Source organism: Mustela nigripes, chromosome 7, assembly GCF_022355385.1.
Source record: "Mustela nigripes isolate SB6536 chromosome 7, MUSNIG.SB6536, whole genome shotgun sequence".
In the NCBI taxonomy this organism is placed as follows: Eukaryota; Metazoa; Chordata; class Mammalia; order Carnivora; family Mustelidae; genus Mustela; species Mustela nigripes.
The window spans coordinates 74,121,860-74,134,110 of record NC_081563.1 but is presented as its reverse complement, the minus strand read 5'-3'; the positions used below and the strand labels follow the sequence as shown (position 1 = coordinate 74,134,110).

At 35.1% G+C, this 12,251-nt stretch overlaps 1 protein-coding gene across 1 annotated transcript in view; it reads right to left on the bottom strand.

The window, feature by feature from the left end:
• TSGA10 (testis specific 10) overlaps positions 1 to 12,251 on the bottom strand; it is a 75,383-nt gene that overhangs the window by 41,111 nt on the left and 22,021 nt on the right. The window contains exons 3-4 of the mRNA XM_059407647.1: positions 10,568 to 10,783; positions 1,061 to 1,126 (exon numbers count right to left, since the gene is read on the bottom strand). The gene's annotated coding sequence lies outside the window, so the exon portion shown is untranslated. The remainder of the gene's footprint in view (positions 1 to 1,060; positions 1,127 to 10,567; positions 10,784 to 12,251) is intronic.

Below are 12,251 nucleotides of genomic sequence, written 5' to 3'. Positions count from 1 at the left end.
TCACGAGGTCTGCTTATAGTTAAATGTGAAACTTATTATGGGAACTCATGGTTGTTTAACTGAACACAGGTGTATTGTTTCTCCTACACTATACATATGGCCTTAATGCTTTGAATAAACTTAGTACTGTTGGACATCATCCTCAGTGCTCCTCCTGCCCTCATCTCTTTGTCTCTTAATTTCTTTTCACCATCCTCTTACCCTCACGTTTCCTGGTCGATTTGTCGCACTAGTCACGACAATTCAATAATTTTAAGGAAAAATGGTAAAGAAATTTTGGGGACAGAAATGCACACAGATCTAGTTGTAAGTCCTAGAAATTGAATTAATTTCTATTAGGAAATTAATAAGAAATTTCCTGCTTAGGAAACTTGTATGCTAATATTAGAGCTTCTATTTACAGCATCTAAATTTTGTTCAATAATTCAATGAATGAATAAATTAAATGAATGCTGGATATTTTATACTTGTATACACTTTCAGGTACATTCCCATTTACCTTAATGTATTTAGAAGCAGTTTTTCTTTTATAATCTTTATTTTACCAATACTTTATTGGGAGAAAATTACAGATATGCTTTCAGAGAGGGTGTTCCAAATGATATTTTAAATGATAACATTAAACAGTCTAAAATGAGTTTTCATTTCACATTGTTAGAAAAAAAAACTCACTACTCTGAATTAACTTACAACATCCGATTTAATATTTATTATTAAGAGGGATAAAAGTTAATGTGTAAACAAATGTACCTTATATTTTGAGAATTAAATTACTCATGGTCATCATTTTAAATCAAGTAACAGCTAAGGGTACTAATAAAACCAACCAAAGTTCTCTCCACCTCTGGGAAAGGAAGGCATAACGATGAAATGGAGCAGGAACAACAATGCTCTTACAGATGGGAAGCGCCCCTGTGCACCAAGCAGAGTGCTGATTTTAGAAAGCAGACATTTTTTAATGTTCACAAAATGCAGAAGAACTAAAACACATATACCATTTTTCACAGTCTAACAGAATAAAAATGACTCCGCAACTTAAATGTATAAAAAATGTACTTACAGATCTAAGCCTTTTTATTGTATCTTCCAATACTATTATATTATTTTGTTGGCAAATGAGTTCAATCTGAAAAATAAGCCAGAAAAAAGGTTATTTAGATTAAAAATATTTAAAAAAAGATTAAAAAGAGAACATCAAAAAAGGAAGCCACTTGAAACAGGTACTGGCAAGGATGTGGACCAAAAGGAATCTTTATGTTGGTGGGAATGCAAACTGGTGCAGACATTGCAGAAACAGTATGGTGGTTTCCAAAAAATTAAAATTAGAATTACCTTATGATCTAATAATCACACTACTGGGTATTTACCCAAAAAATATAAAAACACTAATTCAAAGGGATACAAGAACCCGTCTGTTCACTGCAGTATTATTTACAATAGCCAAATTATGGAAACGGCTCAAGTGTCCATAGATAAATGAATGGATAAAGATCTGGTTACATATACATACATAAACACACACACACACACACACTGAATATTAATCGGCCATAAAAAGAATGAAGTCTTGCAATTTGCAATGACACAGATGAAGTTCTAGAGTATAATGCTAAGCAAAAAAAGTCAGAGAAAGACAAATACCATATGATCTCACTCATATGTGGAATTTAAGAAACAAAATAAATAAGCTAAGAGGATAAAAAGAGAGAGAGAAAAAACAAGAAATAGACTCTTAACCATAGAGAGCAAACTGTTACCAGAGTTGGGGGTGGATGAGGTAGGTGAAAGAGGGGATAGAGATTAAATAGTACACTTACCATGATGAAAAAATAAAATTAAAAAATAAAAAAGGGAAGCTACTTAAAAATAAAATCATGTAGTGAACAATTTACAAAAGAAATGATAATCTAGCCTTTCTGTTCACCTACCTTTGGATGATAAAAGAACATAGAATAAAATATAGCAGTTCCTTTCCATTAACCCAAGTTTGTTATGAAATAGTAATTGGTTATATTTTACCAAATTACTCCCTACAAACTGCAACAAAATGTCAATACTAATTAAAATTCTGAAGACAATAATAGGGAAGAGACAAAAAAATGAGTAGGATAAAAGTATTCCCAAATCACCAAAGTCAGAGTGACTGCTTTCTCTTCTGAACTCTTTTAATAGTTTAGTTCAATCAAACCTATAAAATACTTTTTGTATCAGTTTTAGAACATTGAACATACCCAGTCCTATAGTATAGCTACCCGTAGTCATGTAGTTAGTATATGACTAGATTGTATGTCTCTATAAGACAGTGACTATGTTTTCATGCAAAGATTTATTTGATATAATCTATGCTAAAAATGGCATATTAGTTTAATAAACTTATTTTTCAATTCATAAACCTTCCACTCATTATTCTAAACTGTTTCCTGCTATATTTTAAATTTAACTTTTCTGGAATTATTGCTCCTCATTTGTTATTTAGACCCAAATTCTTTTCTAAGATTTCTCTGAAAGTCATATCTTTTGTAATCCATGAAATACTAAGGGGCAATGGTATGAAACAAAACTTATGTATAGTTTGGATAAGCTTATACAGTTTTGGATAGGCAATTTTCAATGCTTTAACTTACACTATTATGTAGATGCCAAAAAAATAGATCTATATTAAATTATGTATAAAGATGCCCACATTAAATTAGGTATAAAAACTCACACTGCCAAAAATTTTATCTGACATATCATTGTAAAAAGGAAATTTATACACACATATCATAGATACAGATGGAACATAACCAGTAATATGTACACTCAGCAAGATATCTAATTATAGTACGATGTTATTTTCTTCATTATACTCCTCTATATAAAATTAAATTTTTATGATAAACATATATTACTATTACAGACATAAAAAACATAATGCTGTGAATTCTGGAACACTGAAAAGAAATTTAAAAAATGAATAAAAATTTAAAAAACCAAAAACATAATGCTGATTCTAATCTGAAAAACAAAATTATAACTAGCCCAAATGAAAAGATGTTTACCCAGTGTTTTCATTTATCTGACAAATGATTAATGAGGACCTATTATGCACCTGACATTGTGTTTCATGCTGGGAATAGCAGGGAATAAAATAGACAAAAACCTCTGCCTTCCATCTGCATCCCAATGTTTACAGCAGCAATGTCCACAATAGGAAAATTACGGAAAGAGCCCAGATGTTCATCAACAGATGAATGGATAAAGATGTGGTATATATAAACAACGGAATATTACTCAGCCATCAAAAACTGAAATCTTGGGGCACCTGCGTGGCTCAGTGGGTTGAGCCTCTGTCTTCGGCTCAGGTCATGATCTCAGGGTCCTGGGATGGAGTCCCGCATTGGGCTCTCTGCTCAGCGGGGAGCCTGCTTTCTCCTCTCTCTCTCTGCTTGCCTCTCTGCCTACTTGTGATCTCTGTCTGTCAAATACATAAATAAAATCTTAAAAAAAAAAAAACGGAAATCTTGCCATTTGCAACAACATGGATGGAACTAGAGGGTACTATGCTAAGTGAAATAAGTCAGTAAGAGAATGACAGTTGTCTTTTGATTTCACTCATGTGTGGAATTTAAGAAACAAAACAGAGGAGCATAGAGGAAGTGAGGGAAAAATAAATTAAGATGCAATCAGAGAGGGAGACCAACCATAAGAGACTCTTAACCATATGAAACAAACTGAGGATTGCTGAAGGGGAGGAGTATCAGGGTGATAGGCATTAATGAGGGCATGTGATATAATGAGTACTGGGTTATATAACACTGTTGAGTCACTGAACTCTACCTCTGAAACTAATAATACACTCTATGCTATTAAGAGAATTTAAATTAAAAAAAAAAAAAATCTCTGCCCTCATGGAAGTTATATTCTAGCTGAAAAGAGAAGAAAAAGATAACAGGTGAAATATATATCAGACAGTTACTGTCTTATTAAAAAAATACATAATGAGCATTCACATCTATTCTAAGCAACTGAGATAAGAAAAAAATAAAGATTCCTGCCTTTGTGGAGCTTACAGTCCATCTGGGCAGACAATGAAAAATAAACCTAACAAATAAATTATATAGTACATTAGGGTAAAAAAAATGAAGAGTTAAGGATATTGAGAGTGTTTATGAAGGAATAGGTTGGAATTTTAAATAGGGTTATCAATTAAGTCCTCTTTGAAAGGAGACCTGTGAACAAAGGGAAAGGGGGTCTTCCTGGTTCAGTTTTGGAAGTTTATAGTTCCAAGAGCTGGAGCAAACAAAAAATCCTTGAGAAGAACACAGGCAGCAACCTCTTCAACCTCAGCTGCAGCAACATCTTCCTAGGAACAATGCCAAAGGCAAGGGAAGCAAGGGCAAAAATGAACTATTGGGATTTCATCAAGATCAAAAGCTTTTGCACAGCAAAGGAAACAGTTAACAAAATCAAAAGACAACTGACAGAATGGGAGAAGACATTTGCAAATGACATATCAGATAAAGGGTTAGTGTCCAGAATCTATAAAGAACTTAGCAAACTAAACACCCAAAGAACAGATAATCCAATCAAGAAATGGGCAGAGGACATGAACAGACATTTCTGCAAAGAAGACATCCAGATGGCCAACAGACACATGAAAAAGTGCTCCATATCACTCGGCATCAGGGAAATACAAATCAAAACCACAATGAGATATCACCTCACACCAGTCAGAATGGCTAAAATCAACAAGTCAGGAAATGACAGATGCTGGCGAGGATGTGGAGAAAGGGGAACCCTCCTACACTGTTGGTGGGAATGCAAGCTGGTGCAGCCACTCTGGAAAACAGCATGGAGGTTCCTCAAAATGTTGAAAATAGAACTGCCCTATGACACAGCAATTGCACTACTGGGTATTTACCCTAAAGATACAAGCATAGTGGTCCAAAGGGGCACATGCACCCAAATGTTTATAGCAGCAATGTCCACAATAGCCAACTATGGAAAGAACCTAGATGTCCATCAACAGATGAATGGATCAAGAACAGGTGGTATATATACACAATGGAATACTATGCAGCCATCAAAAGAAATGAAATCTTGCCATTTGCGACAACATGGATGGAACTAGAGCGTATCATGCTTAGTGAAATAAGTCAAGCAGAGAAAGACAACTATCATATGATCTCCCTGATATGAGGAAGTGGTGATGCAACATGGGGGCTTAAGTGGGTAGCAGAAGAATAAATGAAACAAGATGGGATTGGGAGGGAGACAAACCATAAGTGACTCTTAATCTCACAAAACAAACTGAGGGTTGCTGGGGGGAGGGGGTTTGGGTGAAGGGGGTGGGATTATGGACATTGGGGAGGGTATGTGCTTTGGTGAGTGCTGTGAAGTGTGTAAACCGGTGATTCACAGACCTGTACCCCTGGGTATAAAAATATATGTTTATAAAAAATAAAAAATTTAAAATTAATTAATTAATTAATTAATTAATTTAAAAAAACAAAACTAAAATTTATATGGAATCAGAAGAAACCAAGAATTGCTAAGGAAATGTTGAAAAAGAAAAACAAAACTCCGGGCATCCTACTGCCTTATTTCAAGCTTTACTACAAAGCTGTGATCACCAAGACAGGATGGTACTGGCACAAAACAGACACATAGACCAGTGGAACAGAGTAGAGAGCCCAGGTATGGACCCCCAACTCTATAGTCAAATAATCTTCGACAAAGCAGGAAAAAATATCCAGTGGAAAAAAGACAGTCTCTTTAATAAATGGTGCTGGGAAAATTGGATAGCTATATGTAGAAGAATGAAACTCAACCATTCTTTTATACCTTACACAAAGATAAACTTGAAATGGATATAAAAGACCTCAATGTGAGGCAGGAATCCATCAGAATCCTAGAGGAGAACATAGTAACCTCTTCAATATCAGCCACAGCAACTTATTTCAAGATATGTCTCCAAAGGCAAAAGAAAAAAAAGCAAAAATGAATTTTGGGGACTTTGCCAAGATCAGAAGCTTCTGCACAGCAAAGGAAAGAGTCAGCAAAACAAAGAGGCAACCCACAGAATGGGAGAAGATATTCGCAAAAACAGTACAGATAAAAGGCTGATATCCAGGATCTATAAAGAACTCCTCAAACTCAACACACACAAAACAGATAATCATGTCAAAAAATGGGCAGAAGACATGAACAGACATTTCTCCAATGAAGACATACAAATGGCTACCAGACACATGAAAAAATGTTCATCATCACTAGCCATCAGGGAGATTCGAATCAAAACCACATTGAGATACCACTTTACACCAGTTAGAATGGCCAAAAATAACAAGACAGTAAATAATGTGTGTTGGAGAGGATGTGGAGAAAGGGGAACCTTCTTACACTGTTGGTGGGAATGCAAGTTGGTGCAGCCACTTCGGAAAACAGTGTGGAGATTCCTTAAAAAATTAAAAATAGAGCTTCCCTATGACCCTGCAGTTGCGCTACTGGGTATTTACCCCAAAGATACAGATGTCGTGAAAAGAAGGGCCATCTGTACCCCAATGTTCATAGCAGCAATGGCCACAATCACCAATCTGTGGAAAGAACCAAGATGCCCTTCAACAGTCGAATGGATAAGGAAGATGTGGTCCATATACACTATGGAGTATTATGCCTCCATCAGAAAGGATGAATACCCAACTTTTGTAGCAACACAGACAGGGCTGGAAGAGATTATGCTAAGTGAAATAAGTCAAGCAGAGAGAGCCAATTATCATATGGTTTCACTTATTTGGGGAGCATAAGAAATAACATGGAGGACACGGGGAGATGGAGAAGAGAAGGCAGTTGGGGGGAATTGGAAGGGGAGATGAGTCATGAGAGACTATGGACTCTGAAAAACAATCTGAGGGTTTTGAAGGGGCAGAGGGTGAGATGTTCGGTGAGCCTGGTGGTGGGTATTATGGAGGGGACATATTGCATGGAACTCTGGGTGTAGTACATAAACAATGAATTCTGATACACTGAAAAGCAATTTAAAAAAATAAAGATTAGGGCGCCTGGGTGGCTCAGTGGGTTGAGCCGCTGCCTTCGGCTCCGGTCATGATCTCAGGGTCCTGGGATCGAGTCCCGCATCGGGCTCTCTGCTCGGCGGGGAGCCTGCTTCCTCCTCTCTGTCTCTCTGCCTGCCTCTCTGCCTACTTGTGATCTCTCTCTGTCAAATAAATAAATAAAATCTTTTAAAAAAAATAAAGATTATTATATTTAAGAGAGAGAGAGAGAGAGGAGATCAACGATATAAAAATCTGAAAGAACATTCCAGGCAGAAGATAAAATAAAAGCAAATGTCCTAAGGTAAAAGAATGTCAGCTAAATTCCAAGGAATAGTAAGGAGCTAGTGTGGCTGAAGTAGTGTGTGCATAGGGAAAAGTAGTTGGAAAGTACTACAGAGTAAAATAAAGCAGAAGGAAGAGGGGGGAATCAGCATGAGGAGTGGAAGGACTTAAATAGCCTTTATACTTTATCTTTCAATGGTAAACTTTGAAATATTTTTGATTGATGAAACACATACCAATGTAACAATGACAAGAGCTATTGAAGATCCAGTCCAAGAATAGCCCTTATGTTAATTAAAATATAAATTGTATGAAGAAACTAGTAATGGTAAAATTGCAATTCTGCTTATTTCAAAAACTTATGTTGAATCAGCTGAGAAACACTGTATTATTAAAATATGAATGATTAAAAAACTTCAAAATGAGAAGATAAAAGGAGGCATATAATTCTGGTGGTTTTAAAATACATTAATAAATTTTGATATTCCTTACTTTAAATGATGGAGCTTAATTCCCTTCCCCTTAAATGTGGCATATACTTAGTAATTCACTTCTAGTGACCAGGATATGATGGTTTGTAACTTTTGAGACAATCATAACAGGCATTGCAGATTCCTCCTTTCTGCCTCTCTTGGATGACTGGCTCAGGTTAAGTAAGCAGATATAAAACTATCAAACAACCTTAAGGGAGGTGCACCTGTCAAGGAACTGAAGCCTCCCGCCAAAAGCCAACAGTCATCTGAATATGTTATCTAAAAGCAAACCCTCCAGTACCCATCAAGCCATGACTACAGACTAGCAACCATTTGATTACAATTTCCTGAGAAATGGTAAACCAAAACTACCCAGCTAATAAGCTATAATTGATGAGAAACAAATGTTTGTCATCTGAGGCCACTAACATTTAGGAATAATTTGTTACACAGAAATAGAAAATAAAATAGTAAATATTCAATACATTTTAAAGTAATAAATGATGGAAGAAGTCATTCTCTTGATCTTTAAAAATATGACTAAAAGTAAACTCTTGCAAATAAATACACTGAATATTATCTACCTCAATTCCAGATAAACTGACTTAACCTCAAACTCTACCTCTCTAGAGCATAAGCCCAAAGAGTACAGGAATACAAATATTCTTTCTCAACTCTCAAATCAGAAATTCTGTTTCAAGCTTCATCCCACAAATCAGACAAGGAATCTCTCCCCAGTAATTGGATACCTAAACTACATACCCAATGACATAAGAATGATGACAACATGCACTGGTGTTCATATCCCCAACACTGGCCATGTACTTTCTACTCCCCATTCTACCTGTAACATTCACTTACTGAGGTTGGTGACTTCATTTCAGTACATTCAAACAACCCATTTTATCCCCTCTTATTTACTATTCAATGTCTTTCCTGCATCAGCAATGCTATCTCTACTCAAGCTTTCCAATTCTCAGATATACCAAACATTCCACATCATATGTGAATGTCTATTTCCTGGAAATGCTCTTTTTGAAGCTAGGCAGAATTTCCATCTATGGGCTTAACATTTTCAGTTTTAGGTAGATCCTAGCTCTTTTATTTTAAATCTTTCCCATTCCTTAAATTCTCTTTTTGATAGCAGAGGATTCACCCTGACAGAGTACTCACTCTCTAGCACAGATTTTAAGAATCCTTTAAAATTGATGACTTCGAAACTGGGTACTCTCTTCAGGGGAATTTAGCTAGCTAGGCCTCCTAGACTGGGAAGCAATATAATTTTTAATTTGAGGAAGAAAACAAGAAAATAAAACATTAACCCAATATTCTTTAATTTGATAATCTTTATTATTTTTTAAAGATTTTATTTATTTATTTGTCAGAGAGAGAGAAAGAGGGCACAAGCAGGAGGAGTGGCATGCAGAGGGAGGAGTAGGCTCCCCTCCAAGGAAGAAGCCCAATGGGGACTCAATCACAGGGCCCTGGGATCAAAACCTGAGCTGAAGGCAGATGCTTAACCAACTGAGCCACCTAAGCATCTCGATAATTTTTATTATTAAGACTAAACTTAATTTGACACTAAATTGTTAATGAAGGATAACTATTCTTAAAAGAAACAGTATAAACGAAAAGAATTTATTGAAAAATGTTTAAAATATTCAAGCTACCTTTTAGTGTCCTTCAAATACTTTAGTAGCAATCATCTGCCTTCGGCTCAGGTCATGAAGCCAGGGTTCTGGGATTGAGTCCCATATCAGGCTTCTTGCTCAGCAGAGAGCCTGCTTCTCCCTCTGCATGTTACTCCCCCTGCTTGTACTCTCACTCTCTCTCTCTCACTCTCTCTCTCTGGCAGATAAATAAATAAAATCTTTTTTAAAAAATTCAATAGGTTCTGCCTGGGTGGCTCAGTGGGTTAAAACCTCTGCCTGCGGCTCAAGTCATGATCCCAGAGTCCTGGAATGGAGTCCCGCATTGGGCTCTCTGCTCAGCAGGGAACCTGCTTCCTCCTCTCTGCCTGCCTCTCTGCCTACTTGTGATCTGTCAGATAAATAAATAAAATCTTCGAGAGAAGAAAAAAAAATTCAAAAGCTTCATTCTGGCTTTGAAATACATTGTATCTTGCTTATAAACTGTTAGGCAAAAAAATTATAATTGTGAGAAGTTATAATTTCCAACATTTTTTACATTAAAATATTTTCCCCCTTCCCATATGTTCATCTGTTTTATTTCCTAAATTCCACATATAAGTGAAATAAGATATTTTGTTTTTCTGACTTAATTTGCTTAGTATAATACTCTCTAGTTCCATCCATGTTGTTGCAAATGTCAAGATTTCACCCTGTTTGATGGCTGAGCAATCATCCATCATATATATATATATATGGCTCATACAGAACATTTCTATTGCCTGCCAGTTTTTATCATGACTACATATTACTTCGGAAATTTTTTGAGCAAAACTTTTTAAAAGAAATTAAACGTGCAATATAATTTAATCCCTAAATATTGAAATGTAATGTCAAATCTAAAAAACTGTCAAATGATATAAATGTGAACGTCACTCTTTCTATTGTATTCAATAACTGCATGATGTTTAGAGTAGAATTAAAATCCTTATCCTAGAGTAGAAATAAAATCCTAACTAGAATTACTGCATTGATCATTTCGCAATATACAGAAATACTGAATCATTATTTTGTACAACTTGAGCTAATGCAATACTATATATCAGTTAGAACTCAATAAAAAATCCTATTGTGGTAAATGTAATACCTTTGCTTCTTCAAGTTCTTTGTCAGCGGTATCCACCACAAAATTTTTCTCTTTTTTTAGTTGCTCTGCTAGTTGGTCAATTTTAATCAATTCTTTACAAAGATGCTCATTGTGGCTGGTTAAATCATCTACTTGACTGCTTACCACCTCCTTACTATCCAAGAGTTTCCTAACATATTCTTCCAAGCCATGATTTGTCTGTTTGAGATCTTCAATCTGTTATAATTAGAAAGAAAATAAACATATTAAAATATTTCCTTTATTTCCCTCTGAGGAGAACAAGCAGGCGACTGGAATCAGGAAAAGAGGTTTGCGTCCCTAGAAGGAGACCTACCTATATATATATTTTTCACTTTCTGAATTTTGTACCATGTGAATGTAATACCTATCTGAAAAAACATATTTAATGAAAATTCAAAGGTTTATAGCTACATCTTCCAAAACAATTTACAATTAATAAACTTAATTACTATTTCTTTTTAGCCAAAACTATTAGAAAAATAGCCAAATATTTATATCTACACAAAAGAAACCAATCTTGAAATTACTTAATTTTAATACCAATTAGATGTTCTTCAGAATTAAATTTCTAATTTTTGTTGCCAAAATATGTTAACTCAAAAAAAAGTTCTTTTGAACATATCAATAACTTACTTGACTAAGCTAAATACCAAATCAATCAAGTATTTGCTGACTAATGTGGGGGACCACAGCTTTCCTTCCCAGCCCACTATCAAAACATCAACGGATGAAGAAAAGGGCCTTTTCTATCACGGAGGTATCCAAATGCCTTTAAAGGAAAAAAATATATTAGACCCATTGAAAATGACTATATGTCAGGACATATGGTGAATTATTTAAATAAAGTTTCCTTTTTTGCCCTGGCCTCAAGATATTTTAAAGCCTACCTGCAACCCACCTCTAGAACCCACAGAACCTGTGTGCAATGATCTCTTGTCTGCTATTCTTGTCCCGTGCTTTCGTTAAGTTTATTTTCCCGTATTCTTATTACCTAAGTTATTTTTATTTCTTGTATCTTTTTTAAAACTATAGGATATAGGATAAACACACATAAACTTCAATTTATCTATCCATATGTCTTTTTATCTTTGTTCATGGCTTCTACAGTGCTATATTTCTGAGCAATAAGGACACACTGAAAATGTTTGCTAACTTTCCACTGCACCAGGAGAGGTTAAACGCTTTTCCTCTCTGTGCCACCATAAAGCTCTTACACAATTTAATCTTGGTATCTGATAACATATATTATTGTTTACTTCCTTGTCCCTTCCACTAAATTCTAAGCAACTTTAAAGGGATTATCTCTAACTTCAGTATTAACACACCTCTAACTTCTATATCATTTCCTATCTACCTAACATATAATCTCAAATTTTTAAAATGAAATAAAACTAATAAATTATAAATTAAAAACCCAGTCTCCTCACCTCTAGCATCAAGCCATACACTTTTACTAAATTCCAAGATACAACTATTTTAGAAGAGGCAGTTTCAAGTGGTAGAAAGGATGTAGGCTTTGGAATTAGGCAGACCAGTTCAAGTCCTATTGTAGTTCTTCAATCAGTTACTTAATCCTGACAATTTACCATATTTTCTTGATCCTAAGAGATTCATCTGACTTTAGGAAAAATAAATGGAAGCCTCTGGACTTTCATCTGCTAAA